The 17,431-nt window shown below is 45.6% G+C and overlaps 1 protein-coding gene across 2 annotated transcripts in view; it reads left to right on the top strand.

Moving 5' to 3' along the window:
- Nucleotides 1-17,431, top strand: part of CDH4 (cadherin 4) — a 706,159-nt gene that overhangs the window by 54,861 nt on the left and 633,867 nt on the right. The gene's annotated exons all lie outside the window — the stretch shown is intronic.

Here is a 17,431-nt window from a genome sequence, read left to right as displayed (position 1 = left end):
GGTACCAACCAGGGGCGCCTGCGTGTTGTGGTGATATCTCACCTTGCTAACGGTTTCTTCCCTGGGTTACTTCCCTCTCATCAATCCGTCACTTGGAAGGCTTCTTCTCGCCTCTCTTCTATACAGCCTGGTGCCACCTTACCTAGGGTTTCTGTGGGTCTTCCCAACCCCGGCGCACTCCTCCAAACCTTCTATTTCTCTCTGGACAAACTCTCTCCTCTGCAATCTGCAATCTGCTCCAATCCACCTTCTCCTTCAAACTACGCAACCCCTGTCTGACCTGAAGGAAGGGGTTATATCCAATGATCTGGTCAGGTGCTCTAACTTGAAAGTCCAAGAGTGCTCTAACTGGAGTCAGGTGCTCTAATTGGCCACAGCTGTTCTAGTTAATCTAAAGCAAACCTTCCTCCCTTGGCAGGGAATAAGGCCCCCTGCTAACACTCTTATGCTGCCCTCTGGCCATGCTGTATCACAATATGTATGTTTAATATTTATATATAGCTCCTTAGCTGACAGACATTGGCATTGCTCCAGTTTTGTCAATGGAGCTATGCTGATTTGCACCCACTGACAGTTTGGCCCATTGTATTATTAATGTTTGTTTGTTTTGTTTTGTCCAGGGTGTGTTCTTGGCATATCAAGACAGTTGGCTTTCTACCATTCATTCACATATGCCTCTGTATTTCCTTACCACTGCAGTGTACATGTGGATGCATGTGCTTCTGTCTATAAGTAGGAGAATGGAAGAATAACTATGGCATGAGGCCAGTGTTAATGATGCACTATGAATCTATAAACCAATGCAAAGGTGAGGGCAAAGGGAGAAAAATAGGACGGAGAATATGCAATTGTCTCTCTCCAGCAGATTGAGAGCTAAGACATACAATAACCTCTGCAAGCCTTAGATTCATGTTAACGTTACTTCTCAGGTAAAGTCTATTGTGTGTTAGGTGCAGGGGTGGCTCCAGGCATGAGCACACCAAGCACGTGCCTGAGGCGGCAAGCCGCGGGGGGAGGCCTGTCGGTGACCGTGAGGGCAGCAGTTAGGCCGCCTGTGGCAGCATGCCTGCAGGAGGTCCACTAGTCCCGCGGTTTCGGCAGCAATTTGGCAGTGGGTACGCCGAAGGCCCGGGAACAGCGTTCCTCCCGCAGGCATGCCGCTGAAAGCCGCCTGACTGCCATGCTTACATACGTAGAGCCGCCCCTGGTTAGATGCATCCGCAGTCTAAGCCAATCCATTAAACCAGCTTGCTATTATTTCTTTTCTCTCATTAAAGAAAGCATTTGTCTCAGATTTTCACCCATCGCTAGATAAATATTGGCTTTCTCAATTTTTCAGTGCACAGAGATCCTCTTGGGAGTCGAGCACTCATTCCCTATCCTCCATAAACTCTTCTCTAAATAAATGCGTGTTTACTGAGCAAAATGGAGAAAGCTGTTAATATGATGTGTGAATTGACAATAAAACAAAGTCATCTGATTGGCAAGACAAACGCATATTGTTCATGAAAGCTCTGAGTAAATGCCATGTAAGCCCGATTTTATTATGGGTAATTTTTATTATTTTCAATATTTTTTTGTTATTGTGAGTGGTCAGTCCACTTCCAATTAGAGTAGAGTACAAACAGCAGTCAATCTCACTATTATGGTGATGGTTAATCGCAGATCAGTTGGCAAAAATCATGGAAGACAAGATCTTGTTCTTAGGGAATGAGCTATTTTTTAGTGTAGAAATTATACTATTCCAGTTTCCTCTATAGACCGTAGATGTCTCATTGTTCTTAAGAAGTGCAAGGTGCCCAGGATGGCCCATAATACCTTTCAGCATCATTGGTCTTATTTACTGTAGAGTGAAGATTGTCTAATTTACATGAATTAGCAGAGGATTATGTCTAAAGTATCTAACCTGTAAGATTGCTCAGAAGTACTGTCAAAATACCCTTGGGGAATTATTTAGGGCCCAGTTGTGCATTTGAAGGGTCAGTGCATAGAAGTGATGCCTCAGCAGCAATACAGGGAATAAATCATGTTTTATGCAGGCATGAGTCCTTCTCTGCTTCCTGCTCTTGTTCCAAGGGATAAACTGACCAACAGTTACCAATTCTCTCTTTTCCCCCTTCACTATGATGGCTCAGCCATGCTACCAAGGACATCAGGAGCTCTGTTCTTTGCTGCTACTCCTCTCACACATCTACTTGGGGTGGGGAGTAGGGGGTGCACAAACTCACTTTCCCCTATACTCATAGACACAGGAAGGCCTGCAGGGGTATGATAGTGAGGTGCTACTTCCTGTTTTGTCTCCGAGTGATGGCCCTGGTCCATCACTTAAACTGGACTGTCTGGTATGTCTGAACAGTTTGACCAGATGTAGAGCTTGATCTTCCATTTTTTAATTACCTAAAGCTCCCATTGATCTGAGTGAAATAGGCTCATAATCATGTAGAAAGGAAGGATTGTCTGGTGGCTAAGGTGCAGGCCTGCCAGGGACTGTCTTTTTGTTCTGTGGTGTTAGAGTGCCTAGCACAGTGCAGTCTTGGTTCATAACTGGGGCTCCTAGGTGCTACAATCATACAAATAAATAGTGTGTGTAATACGATTCCAGGAATGCCATGCTGAAGCCTAAAATGTCTATACAGTAAGTGTTTAGTGATGGAAACAGCTACAGCTAGGGTAACCAGACAGCAAGTGTGAAAAATCGGGACGGGGATGGGGGGTACCGGGAGCCTATATAAGAAAAAGACCCAAAAATTGGGACATCTGGTCACCCTAGCTACAGCCATGGCTGAGAGTTCTTTTCATTCACATTATCATAAGGTTTAATCACCACTGGGTTTTGCAGTCTTTTACTATCCAGGTTTTAAGTTCTCAGCCATTTCTGGCTTTTTTTACAGCCATGACTTTACTGATTACACCTGTGTGGCAGCATGGGCTTTCAGTTACTAGTAATCATAACAGCCTGGGACTTGGGAGATGTGGATTCAGTTTCCTGCTTTGCCACAGATTTCCTGGGTGTCCTTAGGCAAGTCACTTAGTCTTGGATTTTGTCTTTCTGTACACCTGTTCCCCCTTTGAAAAATGGGGATAATGGCATTTCCTTTCCTCACGGGAATGTTATGAGGATAAAGACATTAAAGATTGTGAGGTGCTCAGATACTGGGGTAAGGGTCGTTAAAGTACCTTGGATAGAGGAAAGTTCTTCCATTCTTATGCAAGGTGAATAGTTTATTACTCCATGAGTAAGTCCCATTGACATCTGCATGAGCTAACATGTCACAAGGTCATTCTTAAAAAGGCATCATGCAGGTCATTCTTCCTCTGTGATTTCTGTGGACTTTGGGGTTAGATAATTCAGACCAAGATCCTTGGGAGAGTCTCGGTGACACTCAAGCATAAACCCACAAGTGAAATATTAAATTCATATTTCCCTCTTTACTTTATGAAAGGAGGTTTTTACGGATTATGGCTGCTGTTATCTAGGTTGCCCCCCAAAATCATCCTCTGAAGGGAGGGAAAAGTCTTGTCTACCAGAGGAGAGGACGAGTGTGTGTAATCAAAAGCTGACCTTCATGGTTAAAAAAGCCTGTAATTAACAAAGTTTACGACTCAACACAATTGTCAGGTGTTACAAAAGGAAGTTTGTCCTCTTAAATCAAATCTAGGGTGACAAAACAAATTTATTGTTTCAAGTGAGACCGAATACATCTTTGGGGTGGGGGGGAGGAGGAGGACGAACTCATCAGCCTCTGAGCTATTAGATTTTTAAAAGATTGCCCTTTTTCATCTAATACATGCTGCCTCTTGTGAGGAAATGAATCGCTTTGCCTGTTAGAGGTAGAGCACGTTGTCTCTGGCTATGGTAATGTAGTAGGCCAGGAATGATGGTCTACTGGGATTGCTGAGTGATGGTACTGGGATTTGGTTGAAACAGACTGGTTCATCAGTACAATTCAGTGCTAAACTACAACATTAGAGTGAGGCAATGCAGCAGCATGTGCTTTTTCCTTGTTGAAGAAATTAGCGGAAACAATGAGACAGGCCTAATCCAAAGCCTATTGAAGTCAACAGAAGTTTTTCTGTTCACTTCAGTGGACTTTGGATCCAGGCCAAGACTGTATACAGGATTTTGCTTGAGTTTTTCATTAGATCATGGAAATTATGTGGCTGATTATTGGTTGGATTAACAGAGAGAATAATTTCTATAAACATTCTATAAGCATTTGTCAAAGACTGGGGGAGAGAGAGGGTTAAAGGCAAAGCATGAGCTCAAGCCCCCTACCTGAGCCAAGCAGAAAAAAGTACTCTCAAATACCAAAAGCTTCTTGCCATAGTTTTTTCTTTCTCATCATCCCATCAGATGAATGGAAACGTAGCTCTCGTGGCAGACAGACGTGGCTAGGAATCTAGCTCAAATCTTGTAGGTTGTATACAACTTGTTTCTTGATGTGCTCTCTGGGCATACCTCTTGGTTCCGACATCATTGCTGACTCCCATGCTCTGTTCTCCACCATGGCTGCACATGGCCACCCCTAGGTTCCTAATGTGGAGGGAGAGCTGTGTCCTAGAAGCATGAATGTTCATAGACTTTCAGCCCTTTCCCAAGAGTTCATATTGTGTAGACCAGTTGACCACTCTGCTGTCCATTGCCTATGGAGCATCCAGTGCACGGTATTGGAACAGTGGGCAGGTTTGGGGCAGTTACTTACTAAGCTGCTGCTTCTTTGCTCCAGATGGGTCTCTCCAGCCCAGTGCTTTGCCCTCTGCTGACATAAGGGGAGCAGAGCATTGGACACTTGAAGACATAGATCATTTTAGAGTTATTGGGAAGTATACTCAAATTATTCCTGTGGTGACTGAGGCCTTGGCTACACTTGGAGGTCTGCAGCGCTGGGAGTTACAGCTGTCTTTGTGCAGCTGTGTAGGGAAAGCGCTGGAGTGTGGCCACACTGACAGCTACGAGTGCTGCAGTGTGGCCACATTTGCAGCATTTGCAGCACTGTTGGGAGTGGTTCATTATGGGCAGCTATCCCACAGACCACCTTGTCCCATTTTGGCGCCGTGGGTTGTGGGAAGGGGACGGAAGAGTGCAGGTCATTCCGCTTCCTGTCCCAATGCCCCGTGATGCATCGCTTCACATCCCAGCAGTCCCTGTTTTTTCCGTCCACGTTTGGCGCCATTGTGACTCTCCCAAGGGTTTCTGTGCAGCACGATTTCTGTGGGAAATGGAGCCCGAACTGCTGAGGAGTATGCTGACGAGTCTCACCAGCACATCACGTTTGGCAGTTGAGCTATTCCTTAAGCTCCAAAGTGATGAGGAGTCCGACGATGATTGTGAGTCGCCTGACGCGTATGACACGACATTGCTTGTGGCTTTTCACGGAAATGCTCAGCACCGTGGAACGCGCTTTTGGGCTCGGGAAACAAGCACTGAGTGGTGGGATCACATCGTCATGGAAGTCTGGGATGACGAGCAGTGGCTGCAGAACTTTTCGGATGAGAAAAGCCACTTTCATGGGACTGTGTGCTGAGCTCGCCCCCACCCTGCGGCGCAAGGACACGAGATTGAGAGCTGCCCTGCCAGTGGAGAAGCGGGTGGCTATTGCAATCTGGAAGCTGGCAACTCCAGACAGCTACCGATCGGTCGGAACCAGTTTGGAGTGGAAAGTCGACCGTTGGAATGTTTTGATGCAAGTTTGCAGGGCCATTAATCGCATCCTGCTAAGAAAAACCGTGACTCTGGGGAACGTGCAGGACATTGTGGATGGCTTTGCACAAATGGGTTTCCCTAACTGTGGAGGGGCGATAGATGGGACGCATATTCCTATTCTGGCACCACCCCACCTAGCATCCGAGTACGTTAATGGAAGGGGTATTTCTCTATGGTTCTCCAGGCGCTTGTGGATCACTGTGGGTTTCATTGACATTAACACAGGCTGGCCTGGAAAGGTGCATGATGCACGCATCTTTTCGGAACACTGGCCTGTTCAGGAAGCTGCAGGCAGGGACTTTTTTCCCAGACGGAAGATCACAGTAGGGGACGTTGAAATGCCCATTGTGATCCTTGGAGACCCCGCTTACCCGTTAATGCCTTGGCTCATGAAACCGTATACAGGGAAAGCTTGACAGGAGCAAGGAACGGTTCAACTACAGGCTGAGCCGGTGCCGAATGACTGTGGAGTGTGCTTTTGCCTGTTTAAAGGGCGCTGGAGATCTCTGTATGGGAAGCTAGACTTGGGGAAAGCAGCATCCCTGCGGTTATATCCGCGTGCTGTACCCTCCATATATTTGTGAAGGGAAGGGTGAAACATTCAGTCAGGCATGGACCTCTGAGGTTCAATGCCTGGAGGCTGAATTTGCACAGCCAGAGAGCAGGGCTACTAGAGAGGCCCAGCACAGGGCTTCAAGGATTAGGGATGCCTTGAGGGAGGAATTTGAGGCTGAAAACCAACAGTAATGTTTGGTGCCTTGCACGGGAGTGAAGTGCAGTGGTTACAATGTTAGTAGGAATCTGTTTTTCCTAAGCTGATTTGCAGTGCCTGTTTCTTTCCTGGGCTAAGGTATCTTTTACTTTCTGCAATAATAAAGACTGTTTTTCAAAGCCAAGAATTCATTTATTGAAAAGAAAATAACTTTATTGACAGACACACAACATTTTGGGAACCTAAAAGGGCAGGGGGGTGGGTGGGGAACTGTACAGTCACAGGTTTGAATATGTCCTGTCTGGAGTGCTGTGCAATGACTGCTGCACTTCAGGATGCTATACTGCATGGTGATGGGGGTTGAGTGCAGAGGGTAAGGGTCGTAGTTCTCAGGGCTGTTGGTGAACGTACAGGTGTTGGAGGCAGCTGTGGTGGTAAGAACCTGATGCTGGGGAAGGGGGTTTTGAGCTGACATTGGGGCACAAGGGAAAGAGCTTTGGATGGGGGGGGGCGGCACAGGTAGTGCTCTGCCTGCATGGCTACGAGCGCCTGGATAGAGTCCGCTTGGCGCGCCAGGATGCTTATCAGCTGCTTTGTGCTTTTCTTCCTGGCCGCTGCGTTTCTCTGGCGGATCTGCTTTCCTTTCCCTCCAGTCCTGCAGTTTTTTGATTCTCTCTGGCAGAGTGATCCATAACTGCTTGCAGCAGGTCGTCTTTGCTTTTTTGCGGCTTCTTCCAGAGGTTTTGAGTCTTTGAGCTGTTGATAAACGGGCATCCGAGAAGTCAAGGTTGCTTGTAGAAAGGAAAAAAGGCAACAGTTAACAGAGGCAGCATTGTTTATATCTCAGACAGTTATTCCCACACAGTGAAGGAGTTTACAGTCTTCACAATAGCATAATTTTCCCATGCCAAAGAGAGCGCACATAACCCACAGGAGCCCCGAAATGGTGAGTAAGGGGGACTGATTGCTTCAGGGCTGTACTGGGGTTTTTGTGCGTTGGGGAAAGCAAACAGCTGCAGGGGGCACCTACACTGAACAGTTTCCCAACATTTTCCACAGGAGTTGATCCTGCAAAATCTTGCTGCTGCAAGTCAACCTGGGAAGGGGGACTGATTGCTTCTGGGCTGTACTAGGGTTTCTGTGTGTTGGGGAAAGCAAACAGCTGCAGGGGGCACCTACACTGAACACTCTTCCAACATTTCCACAGGAGTTATCCTGCAAGATATCTCGCTGCTGCGGGTCACCTGGGAAAGAGCGGGAGGGTCTTCTACAGCAATGCGGATTCCGCCCTGGCCCCTATGCAGCTTGCCTGTGTGCAGCAATGGTCCCCCCACCCCTCGCGGCACAGTGGCGGGACGCGTTAGCCTGACTGGGACAAGGACCACAGTGGCTCTCTCCAATAAACTTGCGCAAGCGCATTGCCCACGCTCTGGCTGAAACTTTTGAAGAGATTACCGAGGCCGATTACCGCGACGTGATAGACCACATCAATGGGCTATTCCACATCTAGGCATGCATGCATGCAGCCCTAACCCTCCCTCCTCTCCCGAAACATTTCCATCCTGAAAAAAAAGCCGCTTACGGGAACCCGCTCCTCTGCTTGTCCTTCACCAAGTACCGGCTGCTGCGACTGGCTACCTTCCTCCTGGCTTGAGAAGAGCTCCTGGCTGCATGCCTCCTGGGACTCCGGGGTGTCTCCCTCCACCCCAGTACCCTCACTCTCGGTTTCCTCCTCCCCCCTCCTCCCTCCCCCACTCCCGCTCTGAAGTGTCCATCGTGGTCCTTCAGATTGGCAGTGGGGTCACCCCCAAGTATCGCGTCCAGCTCTTTGTAAAAATGGCAGGTCGTGGGGCAGCACCAGAGCGGCAGTTTCCCTCACGGGCTTTGCAATAGGCACTCCGCAGCTCCTTCACTTTAACCCTGCACTGCAGCGCGTCCCGGTCATGGCCCCTTTCCAGCATGGCCCTTGATATCTGCCCATAGGTATCGTAATTCCTACGGCTGGAGCGCAGCTGGGACTGCACAGCTTCCTCCCCCCAAACACTGATGAGGTCCAGCAACTCGCCATTGCTCCATGCTGGGGCTCGTTTGCCGCGTGGAGGCATGGTCACCTGGAAAGATTCACTGATTGCACTCCACACCTGGCTGAGCAAACAGGAAGGGGATTTTTAAAATTCCCGGGGCATTTAAAGGGCAGGTCACCTGAGGCCAGGGCAGTAGAGTTCGATGATGAGCAGAGTGGCTGAGCAGGCATTCTGGGATACCTCCGAATACCTCTGGAGGCCAATAACAGCGCTTTTGGTGGCCACACTGGCGGAGCAGCGCTGCATCACCAGTGCTGCAGTTGTTATTCCCCAGGCAGAGGTGGAGTACATGTAGCACTGTATCCAGGGTCATACAGCACTGTATGTGCCTTGCAAGTGTGGCAGATGAGTAAGTTGCAGCGCTGTAAAGCCACTACCAGCGCTGCAACTCTCCAGTGTAGCCAAGGCCTGAGCCAAACTGTAGAGGGGCTACTTCTGAGGCTGTGATTTTGAGGGCAGGGAAGAGCATGTAGCATGCATCTTAACTAAAAGGGAATGTATCCTTGTGAGCTGCCGGAATGACTCTGCAGAAAAACAACAAACATGGTCGCAGTCAGCAAGGACTCTCTCTCCTAGGTATGCTTTTAATGAGAAATCCAAGTATGTTAATGTAAGGCGTGAGGATGGCTTTGTGGCTAAGGCAGTGGTCTGGATTCGGAAGATCTGGGTCTGCGTTCCCAACTGTGCAACAAACAGACCTCAGGCAAGTTCTTTCTGTGCATCAGTTCTGTCTGTAAAATGGAGAGGATACAATTCATGCATGCCTGCAAAGTGCTCGGGTACTACCATGGAAGAACTTAGTTGCTGCTGCTTATATTGTTATAGTAAACAAACCATGGCAATTCCCCATGTTGGGTTGAACCCAGTCACATGACCCTGGGAGTGCAATCCTGCCTTCCTAAAGGCATATTCCCAAATAGCCCTCCTACAGCCCTTCCCTTGAATACTTGGGCTAGGGAGGAGAGAAGGTTTGTTTAAATTAACCTCTTGCTCCCTGGGGCTATATAGGATCTTTACACCTTGTTACACCACCTAATCCATTCTTCCTCCCCTTTCTGTTTTATGAAAGCTGAATAAAATATGGTATGTGTTCTGGCAAGTCTCTAGGCTCCCTTCCCTAAATTCTTTCAAACAATACTTGGACTGCAATGTCTATTAGCAAGCTGAGATCGTGGGGTCTAACTGGACAAAACAATGTTGGGGACGGCATACCAGAACAATGAAGCGTATTGCTGGGTTGACCTCATTAGCTGTAGTCTCTCTCCATTGCTGTCTCATGGATTTCACCATGGAGAGTATATTTCTGTGTGCCAAAATCTGTCAGTGCAGTCAAAGAGATTCTATTGCAAACGTCTGAAAGAATGTGCCCAAGAAAATGGGAATAACAGTCTTAATTGCTGATAACCTAATGAGCACAAAATGTTTCTGTGCACATTCTGGTTCTGGACAATACAATGCTTCAGAACTATCAAACTTTTTTTTTTCCTGCGTGCGTAAAACTGAGAAGACTAAGATTTAATGATGGATGATCCACTCAACCATAGACTGTGATGTGTGCGTGCGCACATGCGGGTGCATGTGACTGAAAAGCTGTGTGTGACTGAAAAGCTAGTAAACGCTAATGAAATGCATTTGGTGGCGTTGGTGAAATGGCTACACGTCAAAAGAGCAAATATCAAGTACTGATATGTATGGAGAGGTAGAGCTGAGAAATAGAAAACTCTGTGTCGGAGAACACTTGCCTTTCTGTGTCTGTTAGGACATATTTTAGGTTGCTGCATTGCCGAAAGAGAGAGACCTGAATAATGGCACCATAGGTGTTTTCTTTGGTAGGAAAAGGGCACAGCTTTATAGAGGCATGATTTTCACAAACTAAAAATGTGCATATAAAACCAGCTTATCCTATCCCTTAGAAAACTGTATCTGACACTGACATGCCATTCAGCAAGCCATAGACTGTGTTCCCGAAGACCCCTGTATCCTGGGTGAGTTCTGCTGTGAACAAGATCCTATCCCCCAGAGTAAATCATCTCAATCAACTTGCCTTGATCTAAATCTATGGCAGGTGGGATTTCCACCTCAGTATATCCAAAGGTAGGATTCAACCTGCTGGGTCTGCACTTCTGTAGCCATCCCCTACCTGCATCCTGAAGAACATGGGGCTGCTTCCTCACTGCAAATTAAGATTCCTGTCCATACCAATTGGTTTGCACGGCCTCTGTTCTCCTACAGAAAATCAGCTTTGATGAAGGATGTGCTTTGAAGAGTTTCTGACACCCACGTTTATTGCTTTAAAATTTTTCATGTGTTGCAGCCTTGTATTAAGAGCAGGAAGATGATAGCATGGGCTGGTGGTAATACTGTGAGGTGGGTATTGTGATTCTATAAGTGGGGAAGCTGAGGCACAGACTGGGGTGAAATGACTTCCTTTGATCTATCTGTGAATCTGCAGCAAAGCAGTGTAGACCCAGCCAGATCTCATGATTCATAATCCTGTGCTTTTACCACAATAAGCATCAACTTTGATGGCAGTGCTGTAGTTTGGATAAATACTATGACTACTGCATGCTGTAAATCTGTCACTGTCATCAGATATAGGTGCAGACCATCCAAAATGGGTTCAGTCTCATTCTGTAACATGGGCTGACTGCTCACCTGTTTACTTCTAATCCCCTAAATTGGTTTGTTGTTGCATTTTCCTCCAGTTTCCAGAAGCAGGACACACAGCCTCCTGAGAGGCTGCTGTTGGTTCCACTCCATGCATTGGACTGTAGGGGTTGCTGTAAGAGCAAAGCAGTGAGCATATTGCATCCTCTGTGGAAGCCGAAAACATTGCCGCTTGGATATGCCAAGTCCCTAATGTCCTGGGAATTACTGTTCGAAGATCACTTGTATACAACAACTTCACCAGCATAACATGCTCCTACGTGTGTCAGGTCAGCAATATAATGACCCAGGATTTTGAAAATATAGCACAACACAACTCTCTTCAAGGATGGCTCAATAGCTACATAAATGAGGTCAGATAATACTTGTGTGTCGCTACCATTCCAAGTGAGACACATGCATTGTTTAAAAAAAACTTAAAAGGCTAAATATGGGTCAAAGCTTTGTTCAAAGCATCCAGACTAGGGAGAAAGAAAAAATAATTAAGGTGACACTGTCACAGACAAGAAGGATCCTAAAATCTGTTGTGCAACAGGTAAATATGGTTGCTTCAACTTATTGTAGCCAAGTAGCTGTATTTTAAGCTGCATTGCATGTAAGTCATCTTGGTCTGTAAAGACCTATGTTTTTATTGTTGTTTAGCTGAACACTATGCTTGTCCTTTTTCATTTCCTAATACTTAACACCGTAAATCTTAGATTCGTGAACATGTATTTCATAATGAATGGTCTACTAGCTATCAGAAAGGGTTCATTTCACTACAACAGTGCTATATGTGTCTTTGGTGACTTCTTTCAAATAGGCTTTGTGGAGAAATTTTTCCTCCACCATTTTTTTTAATCCCGAAGGTCGAGTGCTGTGACAGGTTTGGGCCCTTTGGGGTGTCATCTGATGTGCTGGGGTTTAACTGAGCCTCCCCTGCTCAATCAGCCTATTCTTCCAGCCTGGATCCCGTTTTACCTGGCTTGCTGGGTTAGGCTCTCCAGCCTACAGCCAAGCACACAGGTAGGGCCACACCCTGCTGCAGACACAGAAGTCAACACACTGAAGTCAACTCTGTGTGAGAGGGCTCCCCCAGCACTCATGTGCCCATTCCCTTTAAGGGTACAAACCCACAGGTTTTATGCAACTTGCCCCCTCCCTCAATGTGGAGGGAGATATCCACAACTTCTTGTGTCTCCTCCCCCCAGTTAGAAATTATATAGACTGGGTTATATTATAAACAAGCAAGATATTTATTAAATACAAAAAGTGAATTTTAAGTGAATATAAGAGAAAACAGAACAAAGCAGATTACTGACCAAATAAAGCAAAATATGCAAGCTAAGCTCAATATACTTAAGAAACAGGTTACAAAATGTAATTTCTTACCCTTTATGTTATTTTAGGCAGATTGAAAAGTTTCTGTGGTTCAGAGTTCCAGTTCAGTTCCTTTTCAGACTGGATTGATGTTGTCTGTTTATCCGCAGAGCAGGTGAAGCACAGACCAAGGTGTTGTGGGCTTCCCCTCAAATATGTCACAACCTTGTCTTGGAGGGACCTCTCAGGGTAAGTGGGCTTGTTCAGTTTCCATTGCCCAGTCAGTCCTTGATTTCTCTGACAAGACTTCTAACAAAAGTGGCAATGTAGTACCAGATGTGGCACTGTCTTTTCTGATGTCCACTTGATGGATGCAGTGTTAAGTGGGACCTGGGTCAATGGGATTTAGGCTCCTAAGTCACTTAATGGCTTTTGAAAATTTGACACAACAATAATTTTGGGTTCCTTCCAACTTGGTCTGGAATTCAACTAGTATCCGAAGTGTGAAAGGGTGTATGTGTCAGTACTAATGACCTACGCCCATTCGTGCTCCAGGGCTGTGTGGGAAGGCTTCACCCAGAGAATGAGCAGTATGAAGAGGAGGAGGGGAGGGGAAAGTTAAGACTGAAACTATTGTGAAGGCAAGAGAATGGAGATCCGTGTTAGGATGAGCAAAATCTAAAAACTCCACCTGATGCTTGGGCAGGAGAAAGTTGCTTGTCTAATTTGTTTGTCACTTATTTCCCTGGAGGAACAGTCTTTTGGTCTGATATTTCCTGAGTGCATTGATGCCATGTCTGATCGGATACCGAAAGTAACATGTGGCCTCTCACATGAGTTTGTGGTACATTTCACAATAGTAATTGTAGTACTGAGTTTCCTGTAGAAGATATATATAATTAGCTATGTGCTAATGGAACCATTGAGGTGTTCGGCAGAGTAGGCCAGGAAGGTGACTTACCCATTCCCTCAATGATGTTTGCGAAGAAATGGAGGCAGGAGACCAAATTCCATTTTAAGTTTCTGGTCAGATGCACAAGTCACTGGGTGCAACCAGCATTTTAAAGTGCAGGTCAGAAGCTTAGCCGGGAGGTGGTAACTAAATTTCATATGTCTAACTGGAGTTCTGGATAATCCACAATATTGACCAATAGCTTCATAGCATCTCATGGTATTATGTGTAAATAGAAGCGTGTAGTAACTTTTCTAACAAGGCTTGCAGACCAAGGACTAGGTTCTGCAGCCTTTTAAGTGAGCTTTGCATTATGCTGGTGGTACAAAGCAAACTTAAAACTGATTTAAAGGACTGCAGAAGGGACTATTCTGATGGCATAGAATTGGTGTAGCAGCTCATATGTCACCCCCAAGGTCCATGCTCAGGAATAGTCCCTGCAGATTGCTGTCTGCTGGCATAAATTAGAGCGGCCTGTAGGTAACTTAATGCCACTTTTGCCCTCTCCCTACTCCATATATGCCCAATCACAGTTCAGCTAGTCTGAAGGATCTGTGCATTAAACTATATTAGGTTAATGTTGTACTCTTGGTAGTTCTATATGCTTCAGTTACTTTGTATATTTTGGAAAACACACTGAAGATAATGGTAAGTGTCTGCTTATTAAAACTGATCATTTGTAATGTATTCTGTCCATTGTAAATATGTTTTTATCATTCCTGCTCTGAATATTTACTTTTAGGGTCTGACTATTCCTTTAATACTGAAGAAGAAATTCAACAATTGTAACGATAGGTTAAAGCAATAAACTGCTGTACTCAGTCTGTGGTCTGGTCTACACTACGCATTTATACCGATTTTAGCAGCATTAAACCGATTTAACGCTGCACCCGTCCACACAACGAGGCCCTTTATATCGATATAAAGGGCTCTTTAAACCGGTTTCTGTACTCCTCCCTGACGAGAGGAGTGGCGCTGAAATTGGTATTACTGTATCGGATTAGGGTTATTGTGGCCGCAAATCAATGGTATTGGCCTCCGGGCGGTATCCCACAAATGGCCACCACTGTGACCGACTGCTGGATAAGCAATCTGACTTCCGCGATGCCCCTGCCCTACGTAGACAGGAAATGCCCACGAACTTTTGAATGCATTTCCTGTTTGCCAGCTTGGAGCTCTGATCATCATGAGTGTGATGCAGTCCCTAAACTCCAAAAAGAACTCCAGCAATGGATGTACAGAAATACTTGATTTGATCGCTGTATGGGGAGAAAATTGGATTCTATCAGAGCCTCCGATTACAGAAGACGAAATACAAAGCATTGAAAAAAATTCCAGGCTATGAATGCAACAGTCCAAGCCCAGTGCTGTGTGACCAGGTAACGGAAAGCCAAAGCAATCAAATGGACGCTCATAGGAGGAAAGGAGTGGGGACTGAGGACTCCAGCTATCTCACAGACCCTTGCATTCCGAAAAGCTATGCATTCTTTGCTGACTCCCATAGGCTTGAAGGATCCAAACAACCACTGTCAGGGGTGGTTCAGGTGGTTCTCATCAAATTTACTCCCCCTGCCCTCCCCGTGAAAGAAAAGGAAAAAAAAAATCATTTTCCTGATTTTTTCAAGTGTCACCGGTATGTCTACTGCGGCTGCTGGTAGAACGCGGTGCTGGTAATGAAACAGCAAGCATCCTCTTACCTCCCTTCCCCGGTGCAGACCAGACGGTAAGTGGCAGTAGGACTGGTAACTGTCCTCATCATCAGCCCGTGAGATGCTCCTGGCATGGCCTCTGATGAGGTTGGTCGAGGTCCTGGGTAAAAAACAGGAATGGGACACTTATGGTCATTCCCAGTAATGGTACCAGAAACCGGTGGTAACCGTCCGTCCACCATGAGCAAATGGGGTCTGAACTCAATCCAAGCCACCCACCGTTTCATGTTAAAGAAAGATTCCTGTACGCCTGGGCTATCAGAGCAGTGAGATGCTGGCGCTCCTCTCCCCTTCACCATTTAATTTCCGCCTGGACTATCAATAGCAGAGTTTGGCAGCTTGCTCCCTCATTTTTATCTCACTAAAAGGTCGAGTGTTGCTTATTCCTCATTCCCTTCTCTTAATTACTTTCATCACAACAAAATGGGGGGACCCTGCAATGGATAGCGTCCAGAATGTTGTGGGAGAGGGAACGCAACAGGTGGGAGTTTGTTGCACAGACACCCCCTAAAATGGCATACAAGAGTCAATCATTTTCTGTGGGATCTGCACACGGAGCCAGCCTGTGTGCTCTCTGGTTCTCTGATACAGCTATTCTCTAGTTACACATTGCCTCCAGATTCTAGCAGGACTTGAGATTCTGTTTTAGATAGACACATAAAAGAGGAAAATTGACCCGGGGGGTTCAGCCCCGTTTTTGTCTTTGCAACCCCCGGCCCGATCCTCATCGAAAGTCAGTCAAGGAAGCACCACATGACAAGCAGCAGCGCCTTACAGAACCGACTGATAACTGTCAAATCTCCATCGCCAATTTTACAATGGCAACAGCAGACGGTACATGACTGATGTAACCAATCTCTGCTACTTGCAAAGGCAAATGAATGCTGTTTGTGTAAGCACTGCAGTACCGCCCACCTCTGTCAGTGGCAATCCCAGTACACATACGATGACATGTGACAAAAGGCAAAACGGGCTCCATGGTCGCCATGCTATGGCATCCTGCCAGTGCAATCCAAGGGAAAAAGGGTGGAAATGATTGTCTGCCGTTGCTTTCACGGAGGAAGGAATGAGTGAAGACATTTACCCAGAATCACCCGCGACACTGTTTTTGCACCATCATGCATTGGGATCTCAACCCAGAATTCTAATGGGCGGGGGCGACTGTGGGAACTATGGGATAGCTACCCACGGTGCAATGCTCCAGAAATCGACGCTAGACTCAGTACATGGACGCACACCACCGAATTATTGTGCTTTGTGTGGCCACGTGCATTCGACTTTATACAATCTGTTTTACAAAACCGGTTTATGTAAAATCGGAATAATCCTGTAGTGTAGACGTACCCTGTGTGTGGTATCTAAAGAGGGCCATGAGAGCACAGTCTCCACATTGGAAGAAAAAAATAAACTGACATGCTTTGACTCACTGTCCATGCCTATATTTTCTGACAACTTATACATGCTAGAGACAGGAGAGAATAAGAATAACCAACAAATCAAATAACAGAACATTGAAAAGGTCCAATTAATACATTTTTACAGCCATCTCTCACAGAATGGATGAGTCATTAAAATTCTGATTTATATGTTCTCATGAGAATGATTGTAATGAGAACAAGAACCACCACATTATAAATCCATTCTCCTGGTGATAATTGTAACTAGAACAGTAACTGGTACAAATGTAATTAATTCATTCATTCATATGACGTTTTAAAGTGCAGTTTTGGTTGTTATTGCGTGCCCATTTGATGCAGTATCTAGGACTTTTCTTGTGTTTATGAAGTTAAAATTGAAATAGATTGTAACACATGTAAACTTCTCAGGGTTCTGCCTTATCACAATCACCTTTCTTTGTAAGTTTCTTCTTGCAGTTAAGATCAGGTTGAAATAATGTAAAATATTAATCTTGATTTGTGGTGCTCAGGACAGATGGCTAGTTTAGCTAGTCTGAGATCAATTTCCTATTGGACTACATCCAGGGGTCCTTGTTAGTCTAATATCTTGATTCAGTACTTCTTGAAAACATCTGATCTGAGTAGCACAAGTAATTAAAAGACAATCTCAAACTGAAAATATCTATTAGAAAAGGTGAGATGTTAGTCAGTAAAAGAGAGTTAGCGTTTTAGTCAGTAAAAGAGAGTAGAGAGTTAGTTACACTGAGTTTTTGTAGAGCTAATGGTAGTAACTGATAGTATGTACAGTGATATTTTTTTCCTGCTGTTTTCAAGTGCTTTATAAAAAGAAGACACTGTTACATACCTGCTGGTCATAAAATTTATTGCGATTAATTTAACAAAAGAG

Source organism: Chelonoidis abingdonii, chromosome 14, assembly GCF_003597395.2.
Source record: "Chelonoidis abingdonii isolate Lonesome George chromosome 14, CheloAbing_2.0, whole genome shotgun sequence".
In the NCBI taxonomy this organism is placed as follows: domain Eukaryota; kingdom Metazoa; phylum Chordata; order Testudines; family Testudinidae; genus Chelonoidis; species Chelonoidis abingdonii.
This window is presented reverse-complemented; position numbering and strand designations above follow the sequence as displayed.